Raw genomic sequence first — 9,856 nt, forward strand, 5'->3', positions numbered from 1 at the left:
CTGCTTTTTATGTTATGGCTTCTTCCAATTCAAGTAATTGAAGTTATACATGTGTTTATCATGTATCTTCCAGACGTGTGGAATTTCCTATAGCTTCCCAGCTCCAATATCTCTCCCACACAAAGTTAACGTGGCTATCACTGTACTGTTCCTGCTATGTGTTCTACACGACCAGTGCGTTAACGCAATTAAACAGTCAGCCAAACTCGATTTTCAGAATGGGGTGTGTTGTAGATAAGCGGACATTCCGTATATGACAGGCGCAATACCATGAAAAATGAGAGTGTGTTGAAACTTCGTCATCAGTGAGAAAATGCAGGGCACTGTCAGAAAATGTATTTAATAGGATATAATCCTGGACAGACACAGGAGTCAGAGCCCCCCCCCCCCCCCCCCCACAGGCAGAAAAGCAACTCTTTCTAAGCGTCCCATTCAAAGACCAGGATGCTATTTGAGTTACCTTTAAAACACCATTGAAAGACCAGGATTTATTTTAGGACCATTTGACACCATTACAACACAACCGCATCTATCCCTACAAAAAGTAATCTGATCGAATGCAGCTGTATATTACCCTCCAACTAGTGGACAACGGAGCAACACATGGGATTGCAGAAATCTGTAGGGAAAAGTTAACGTGAGAATGAAATTGTGTGAGAACAGTCAAATTTCTATGATTTATGACGTGTGAGTTCCTTTCATAGTGTGATCACAGTGATTCACTTATCTGTCAGATTCATGCTCAGCAACATCATTTATCATTGTTCTGCATGTATGTATAAAATAGATATATACTGACTTGATTAGTTAGATGGTCTGGTAGAGTCCAGTGTCTGTGTTGTGGGTTCAAGGGTCCCATATTCACATCTAGTATGGGACTGTGCTTCTCACAGTGCAAGTTGCACCTACAATTACTTATATTACCTTCCTTTTTTTGCATGGGCACACACATCTACCAGGACTTTGGTACTTCCATGAGGAAAGGTCACAGTCTAGAATAAACTCATTGAAATTGAACACTAACGAGGCCACCACTACCAGCAGTATGCAGCACTCTGTATTCTTGTGGCTAGTAGTAACTTAAATTATGACTGGCTGTCGATTTCCTGGAATATCATTGGCTATTGATTACCTGCACTCTGGTTGTTTTGTATTTCCTACATTCTGATAGTCTAGAAATGTCCTGTGTTCTGATTGACTGTTGGTTTGCTGGATTCTGGTTGGCTGACTGCTATTTCACTGGCATTCTGGGCAAAACGCTTCATTGTGCCACTCTGTCTTTGGTCACTTTGTCTATGGTCTCTGCAGTGATGAACCTAATGCTATGCTTCTGTTCAAAAAGATTCCACTTCAAAGGCACACACATGTCCACTGCTGATACTGTTAAGTCTTATTGCACCGTGCTGACAAAAATATGGTAATTTTCATCCCTTTTGTTCAGAATGTTGCCGCTACCAGAGGTATCCAGCTGTGCACCCCAGTTGTGCAAGCCACACACGATACTTGGGGACACAGAGAGGTCACCCAATCCTGTGCTCCCAGAGCTCCGTTGGCTCCCAGCTCCAGGCGGTTTTTAGTTACCCCAAGCCGGTTTCAAGGCCCCCATTACCTCTATATAAACCAGACCCACCTTTGTCCAGTTGTTGGTCAAAAGAAGCTGGAGGAGAGCATCACCATAAGGAGCAGTTGTTGGACGATTCGCGATTGAAAAGGCCATTCACAGATCAGAAACCGTCTCGATCATTCTTGCCGTGCGTCCTTTAGAGTGTGAATGTTTTGTTGTTATTTGTGTAAATAAATACATTTTCATTGGGACTCTCTCTGTTCTTACTGGACAACATTTGGCGATTGGCACCTATTAGTTAGAACAACCCTACCATCATAGAGAACACTTTGGGATTCAATCACATATCCCCCTCCTTTTACATAGCACTGCAAACAGTCTGTCACTAGCACGCAATGTCGAGAGCTACCTACAGTCTCCACTCCAGCATGCCACTGTCATGAGTTCAGACAGAGTTTTGCCCTGTCTTGTGTTTCTGTTTGTTGTGCACAGGTGTAGCCATGGCCTTTTAGGAACTGCTTCCATGACCTGGCTCTCTCTGACCTCGCCGACTTCTCCGCTTTTCATTTGGACTTTTGCCTATGGAACATGCAACATGCATGCAGTCCACTGTCCACTGATTCCCTCCTTGCTACTTCCAATCATTTTTGATATCGGGACTGCCCCGATTAATTAATAAATCTATAATTTTTTATTCCAATTTGCTCGCCTCTGCCTCCCTTATTGTTTCGGCAACCCTAGGCCTTAACAATATGGGGGCACGTCAAACTATAGCCTTTTTCGTTTTTTGCTGCGATTGGTTTGTTTGTCGCTGTGGGGGGTAGCCTTGCAGTTTTCTGTAAAGTTGGCACGAGCCCAGTAACCTCCGAAGACGGACTCAGACCCATTTGTGAAACTGACAAATAACCATGTTAACTTTTTAAACACTGTGAATTATCTCAGATTGTGTTTTGTGAGATATATGTTCACTGTTTAGAAACAAATGGTTCAATAAATGGATGAGTGCAATGAAAATGTCTATATTCACTAAAAGGAGGTAAGGAAGCAAAAAGTAAAGGTAGTCTGTGCAATGTTTAATGTACAAAGAAATAGTTAAGAAATCATTAAATTATCAGATGAATGCAGGAGTATTTTGAAACCACAAGATTAGTTGAAATTAGCAGGAAGAAACAGTGTGAACATTTGGTGCCGTCTGGTGATCACCATGAGAACTAATAAACAACTACAAGAAAAACAACAGCAACTTGGACTACAATTTAACTTTGAACTACTTAAGTGTGAACATTACTCTACTTTGATACAAGACAAGTTGTACATAAGCAGTTTAAGATATGTTCATTACAGATATCTATGTGAAATTATGAATTCATACCACTTTGCTTCTCACAAATATAATAGATTTCTGCACTACAATCACAGCCATTCCAGCTGTTCAGCGGTGATGTTTGTAATCTCTACACAGTCCTCATCACCAAATGCCGTCCGGTCATTTGGCTCTCCCAACAGCTAGTACCTGAAATTAGACAAAGCAAGGGACGGGAATTCTATTTTATATAATGTGCATGTCCTGCTGTCCAGTCTGAAAAGGTCTTGGTCAGGTATTGGGTTGGCCCTCCACTTAATGACCCTTGTTGGGAAAATAACACATATATGATGAAATAAATAAAAACATAATGTACAAAGATGACAAAACGTAAAACTCAAACCAATGTAAAAAGAAGTTCAGAACATATATCTTGACAATCATACCAGGATCTGAGGTCAAAAGGATGGCATAACTGACTACAGGGCCGTGGGTGTCGTTAAAGAGGCTGGGGCTCAGCTGAAGAGTGAACTTGTCGAACTCTATGTCAGTCGCCATCACACTGCCTTCAGTGCTGGTCTTAGGAGGGACTACAAGAAGCACACAAATCGAGCAATCAGCATGCAGCAATGTGTATAGAACCATACATGTGCATTCATGAGCATAAAGTCCTTGCAGTGCCATTTTATCTCACATCAGGACAGATAAGCTTGAGAGGTCAGTTATTGCTAACCAGTCTCTGTCACACTACTCACGTGAATGATATAGAATCTTTATAGCTAGGTGCTACTGCTAACTAGAGGTGGGGACTTGCTACATGCCTTCTCAACAAATATCACCGCGGCGGTTGTTTTGAGATACTTTGTGATGCCTTCTCAACTTGTAATACAGCAATTAAATATCACCGCGGTTGTTTAGAGATACTTCGTGATGTTTCTTATTAGCAGGGCAGTAAATGCATATGAAAAGTAATGGAAGTAGTGCTAAACAATGTTCACGATACCATTTTTTTTCGATTAGATAGATACATTTTTCATGAAATACCGACGTGGTACTTAAAGGTTGTTGTGAACAGAAAGCTAAATTGTTACTACTTTTGTAAGATCCAGAGCAGAGATGGTTAAAGCTAGCTGTCTTTGAACATTGTTTAGCACTAATTCGATTACTTTTCATATGCATTTGTACTGCTCGGCTAATAAGAAACAGGGCTCTCAAGTTTTGAAGTGAGGCAAGAGTGACATATCCCCCCCTCCCGGCCACGCCCCCATTCCGCCCGCCCCTCCCCTGCCGTATGCCCACAGACCAGCCCTGCCCCCCCCCCCTCCCCCCATATTATTATTAGTGTTTTGTTGTTGTTAATAATTGATCAGACTTGCAGAAAAGATTTGACACATGGCACTGACAATTCAACCAATTACTAAGTATTTATTCAATTTGGGAGAGAGAGAGAGAATTATGACTTGTGTTGTTTATTGTAGGTGTTTGTTGCCTTTTTGGACTCTTATCATTTTCGGTGTTGGTTCCCATTATATATGCCATAGTCATAGAATTGGATGTATTAATTAGGAAAAATTGTATTCATGAACATTGTAGTCAACCTTATGCATTTAAATGTACCTTGACCTCTTGCACACTCATCTCTGCAGTCACTGGCAAGTCAAAGTTTTTGACTGCGCTGGTTGACTTCAGTGCCTGCTGTTTGGCCTGATGCCTCTTACTGCCTATGTGCCTTGTCACATCCCGCACACCTGGATGGGCACAGGAGTTCTCTTGGCGGCAGATAGAGCACCAGTAATATGAGCTGGTGCTTCCTACAGTAATAAATGGCCATTTAGAGGTCCATTCACTATTAAAAGAGGTCTTGTAGGTGGCTGCTCCTGGGACTATTCTCCCTTTTGTTCTAGCCATCTCCTCCACTGTTTCTTCCACCATCTCTTCCACTGTCTCCTCCTCTTCCACCTGCACCATCTCCTCCTCCTCCTCCACCTGTACTGTCTCTTCCTCCTCCACCTGTACTGTCTCTTCCTCTTCCACCTGTACTGTCTCTTCTTCCACCTGTACTGTCTCTTCCTCTTCCACCATCTCCTCCTCTAATGTGTTTACGTTCTCTGGGCCTAATCTGGCCTTTTTAGGGGGCTTTCCTCTTTGGGCGAAGGACAGGATGCTTATTTGTTTTTTACCTGACATCTTTGAAAGACAGATGCAATGATTAATGCATCCATGGCCAGGATATTTATAACATGCTAGTATGCCTAATGAGCTCGCGATTCACAACTTCACGTGAAGAAGCCTCGGAATCTGAATAGAATGTTCAAGCAAACACATTTACAAAAAATAATGCCCATAACATCATTGAATATTAAGGGCTGCCTAATATTCGTTCGAATTATAGGCTATATATATTTTTAATAGGCCTACTCGAATTTATTATAGCCTATTAAAGAAAGTTCGGAGTCAAAGCTATAGTGAAAAGGCAAACTGTGTTGGCTACAAACACTCATTAAAAACTGATGCTAATTATCTGGGAAATATTCTCTTACTGCAGTCAAGTTGTCATTGCTTGTGTCAAACCATTGTGAATTTGTTGTAACATTAAAACAGGAGACGACTTGCTCTTTGTAGAAGACTGATGCTCGGAGCTCCAGTGGTTTCCTCAGGTTAACGAAACTTTCGGAAGATCAGTCGCGCGCAATTCCAGGATGCTTTATTTTCATTGGTTGCTGGATTAAATCTTACCCAGATACAACAGATACAAAAGACACTTTTTTTTCTGATTGGCTTTTTTTTTTTTTTTGATTGGCTGATAATTGGCACCTCACGGCAGAACTCCAGGGGATTCGGGGAGACGTGCTTGATTCCTCCACGGTGAGGGCAGCGCGGCCAGGTCATGTTTGCGCGCTGCGGCACATTAAATAGCTTAGAGTTTTTTTTCAGCGTGAGAAATACGATGTGTGGCGGGAGTGCGTGATTAAAGACCGAAATGAGTGACTGTCACGCTCAATGCGTGACACTTGAGAGCCCTGAAGAAACATCACAAAGTATCTCAAAACAACCGCCGCGGTGATATTTAATTGCTGCATTACAAGTTGAGAAGACACGTAGCAAGTCCCCACCTCTAGTTAGCAGTAGCACCTAGCTATGAAGATTCTATATCATTCACGTGAAAGAGCAAAACAGCTGATCGTAACGTCATCCATTGCGTCATCCGGAACTTCTGGCAGGCCGGAACTTTCTGTCCATGACAGCTCCATTGGTAGGAAGCTACTTATAAAGTTGATGGACAGACACACACACACACACACACACACACACACCTGTAATGCCAGTCTTGCAGGATATGCTTTTAACAGAGCTGCTCCTTCCACAGCCCTTGGTCAAGACAGCAACAGTATACGGAGTGTTGTAGTCCAGACCAGAGAAGTTAAAGGAGCAACTGGGGTTACATGTGGGAATGAACTGCTTGGAGTTTCCCAGCTCGATTTCAAACCCCATATTTGAGCCAGGAGGGTTATCCCATGTTAGGCTCAGCATGGCATCAGTCAGGTTACAATCAAACTGAGACACCTCCGATGCCGCTGCACAGCACAAATACAGCATGGTTAGCATATGCTGACAGCAGTTGAAATATTCTCAGATGGCTTTTGCTGCAGACAAACTTTGAGATAAAATTGAACAGGCACCATGTGCAGATTTGACTTTACTTGGTTGAGAGAAGTGCTTAAGAACATGCAGGAGAAGCAGAACTCCTTCAAGCTAAGCTATGTCCTGTGACTGAAAATCTGTCTAGGGTCAAAGGCAGCACATAGTCATGACAAACCACCAAAACAAATGAATAGTGAGCCCATCCTAAATTTAAAGAAAGACAAGCCATGAAAGACAAGGCTCCGTGCTGTATGAGATGCTGACGGCGTCTCCCGCGATGCCATTGACCTGGCTATAAACAGTAGAGAAGCAGGAGATGCCTGGGCTCAGCCCTGTGATGTAGATGGCTTCTGCCTCCACTGTCAGGTTAGGCTGGGCCTTGCTGCAGTTGGTAGTTATGTAGTAAGAACCCTCTTCAGGGAAGTCTATGGGTCTGGTCCAGTTCAGGAATACAGCAGAGTCATTTTGTGTGATGGCTACTAACCCAGTGATGGGGTAGAGTTCTGGGGGGAAAAGAGGCCCAGGGCAGCTCATCAGTAATTCAGCGATGTCACACATTCCGCAAGGAAAGAAAAAATACCAGCAACGGCCTAATAGTAATGAAAAAATGAAAATTGCGTGCACACATACACACACACACACACACACACACACACACACACACACAAACAACAACATAAACCTTCAAGTGTAAGTTCACCCCCAGCTCTGAGCCTAACTCCACCCACTGCATAATTTTGAAAAATGCTAAAAAGTGGGCAAGTGGCTGAGGGGGCTCGTTAACATTCTTAAGATCAGAGGGGCTGATTAGAAGGTGTTACCATGCTTTAAAAAAAATAAATGATGTTTTTTCATGTAATTTCATGTAGATAAGTCCCAAACTGTGTCTCTTCATCAGCATCGGTTCAGGATGATTTTAAACAGTAAATGTCGTGTTGAGCCATTTTCAACCCATAAAAATGCAGATTTATATAAAAATGGTATTTTTGTCAATACTGACACCAGCAATGATGTGATTCATTAAAGTTCAGTCATATAATTTAGTTCACAGCTCAAAAACACATTTAAGCGTCCAGTACCTCTTTCAAAAACATCTGCCTAAAATTCATGACATGGAAAGCCTAAACAGGTTTCTGATTCACCCACTTAATCCAACGTTTGAAGGTTCTGATATACCATCGGACATACAGATAGTGATGGAGCTCAGGGACCAGAACTTACTTGTGAGCGCGGTGATGGATTTGGCTGGAGCGTGAGTGCCACCTGCAGTTTGAGTGGTGGCAGTGACATTGTACCTCCCTCCAGACTGCAGTCCCCCTACTGATGCTCTGGTGTCAGAGACGTCGAGCTGCTTAATCTGCGTCCCGTTGGGATAAGAAACATCCACCCGGTAAGAGTAGCCTGCCTTAGCGTCGCTCTGAGTCCACTTCACCGTCACGGTCTTCAAGCTGAGGCTCAGCTGGGTCAGCTCACTCACAGAGTTGGGTTCTGGAAAGACACCAGGCCTTGAAATAACACTTCTGTGTCCAGTTTAACTATGTACAATTAACTGCGAGAGAAGGCCACTACTGTCAGCATCAAAGATTAGGGCACAATTTGGGACGTATAGTAAATAGGAGTGGCAGACAGAACTGAAAGGTCTCCTTTGCCCCCTGTGAGCATAGCAAAAACTGCAGAAAAGAGAGAGAGAGAGAGTGAGAGAAAGAGAGAGCGAGAGCATGCTGAATCTGTACTGAGACTCACTGGTTGTGACCGCTGTGCTCTCGTAGCCCAGTGCACCCACAGTCTTCACTGTAAAGCTGTACTGAGTGCCTGAGAGCAGGTTATTCACGGCGATATTGTCATCGTTAGTCATAGATTGTGATAGACTTAGATCGTTTCCATAGGACACTGTAAAGCAGTATTCTCCCACATCCATATTTAGAGGCCTCTCCCACTTGAGACGTATGGAGCTATTGGTGTATTGCTCAACTTTCAGCTCCGTAGGAGGGTTGGGATCTGAGGATGGATGAAAAAGAAATATTTTTGCAATAAGAGGGAGAAATGACACCTAACAAACGTAAAGTGTGTTTGATTTGGAATGCTAAACATGTTGGGTTTATTACAACTTACACGTGGCATTCTTGACCATATCCGACACCTCCTGGAATGGTCCACTTATGGTTGTCACGATGATTGTGTAGTTTTTGCCCGGCCGCAGGTTTTCGAAAACAACTGATTGTTCTGATTGCTCCTGATTGTTCTTCTGGCTCACATTTTGGATCAGAGTTTCATTTTGTTTTATGATGATAGTGTACATTTTTACATTCCCACTGGGTTTGACCCAGCTGACTGCCATGGTTGAGTTGGTTCCAATCGCAGTCAGGCCTGTTGCTTTCCCGATTTCTACAAAAGAGGTCAGGAAAACACTGCATGTTATGATGTTATAATGTTGGCTAATTATCCACCTACTTGGTTATTGGCGGATTTTAAATCAGACACCAGAACTCCGAGGTTGAGTAAGGTTTTTTTTAGCATCTTTCATTAACTTTTTCTGTCATAGTGCATCCAACTTTGAGGAACTTCTGCAATGTGACATGGGCCTGCCCTGGATATGGGTCAGGGGGGTATTCGTCGTAGCTCGCTAAGCGGTTTAGCGAGCTAATTTCCAGGCTAAGATAAAAAACACCCCTCTTTTTGGTTCGTGGAAGCAACTTTTGATAAATCACCATAGTTACATATCGATTAGCACTAACCTGCTCCAGGGCAGGCTAACTTAAGTGTAGCTGGATAAGCTTGCCACACCCCCGGAAAAAGGAGGGATCCCATTGACCAAGGACTGATATTAGATAGTTAATAAGATTAGCGGAGGGAGAGAGTTCTTTGCAATCGCCAAGATCAATTATTCTTGTATGAGCGCTACCGATTCAGCCGACAAGGAATCATTCATTTACAAGACCTTCTCAAGTCATTTATTGCAAACACCACAGTCGAACATTGACTGTCTTGCGCTTTTTTGCGAGTGGTACATTTTTGTAGTGTCGGTGATGTGGAAAACAAAGCACTCATAATTATATGAGCGTCATTAGTACACCATAGCATATCATTATTGTAGAAAAGGATTAAGGTGGACTCATGATAAGAATAGAGAGAAATACAGACAATTTATTTTCACTGCTTCAATTTATTGCATTTGTTATTAATACATTTATTCATTTAACAGACGCTTTTATTCAAAGCGACTTACAAGAAAATGTAAAACTATATCGAGGAAGGAGGTGAGGGGATTTGAACTAGCAACCTTGCAGTTCCGAATCGGTAGAGGGATCCTCTGTACCAGTTGACACTTGCCGTTAGGTATTCATACA

General features: G+C 42.7%; 1 long non-coding RNA gene across 1 annotated transcript; it reads right to left on the reverse strand.

Annotated features, from left to right (window-relative positions):
• Positions 1 to 3,161: 3,161 nt before the first annotated feature.
• LOC116220718 lies at positions 3,162 to 6,222 on the reverse strand. Its single transcript, XR_004163811.1, has 3 exons — positions 6,182 to 6,222; positions 3,314 to 3,457; positions 3,162 to 3,191 (listed from the first exon to the last, which is right to left on the reverse strand). It is a non-coding gene; the product is annotated as an uncharacterized LOC116220718 (long non-coding RNA).
• Positions 6,223 to 9,856: the final 3,634 nt, after the last annotated feature.

This window comes from Clupea harengus, chromosome 6 (assembly GCF_900700415.2).
Source record: "Clupea harengus chromosome 6, Ch_v2.0.2, whole genome shotgun sequence".
In the NCBI taxonomy this organism is placed as follows: Eukaryota; Metazoa; Chordata; class Actinopteri; order Clupeiformes; family Clupeidae; genus Clupea; species Clupea harengus.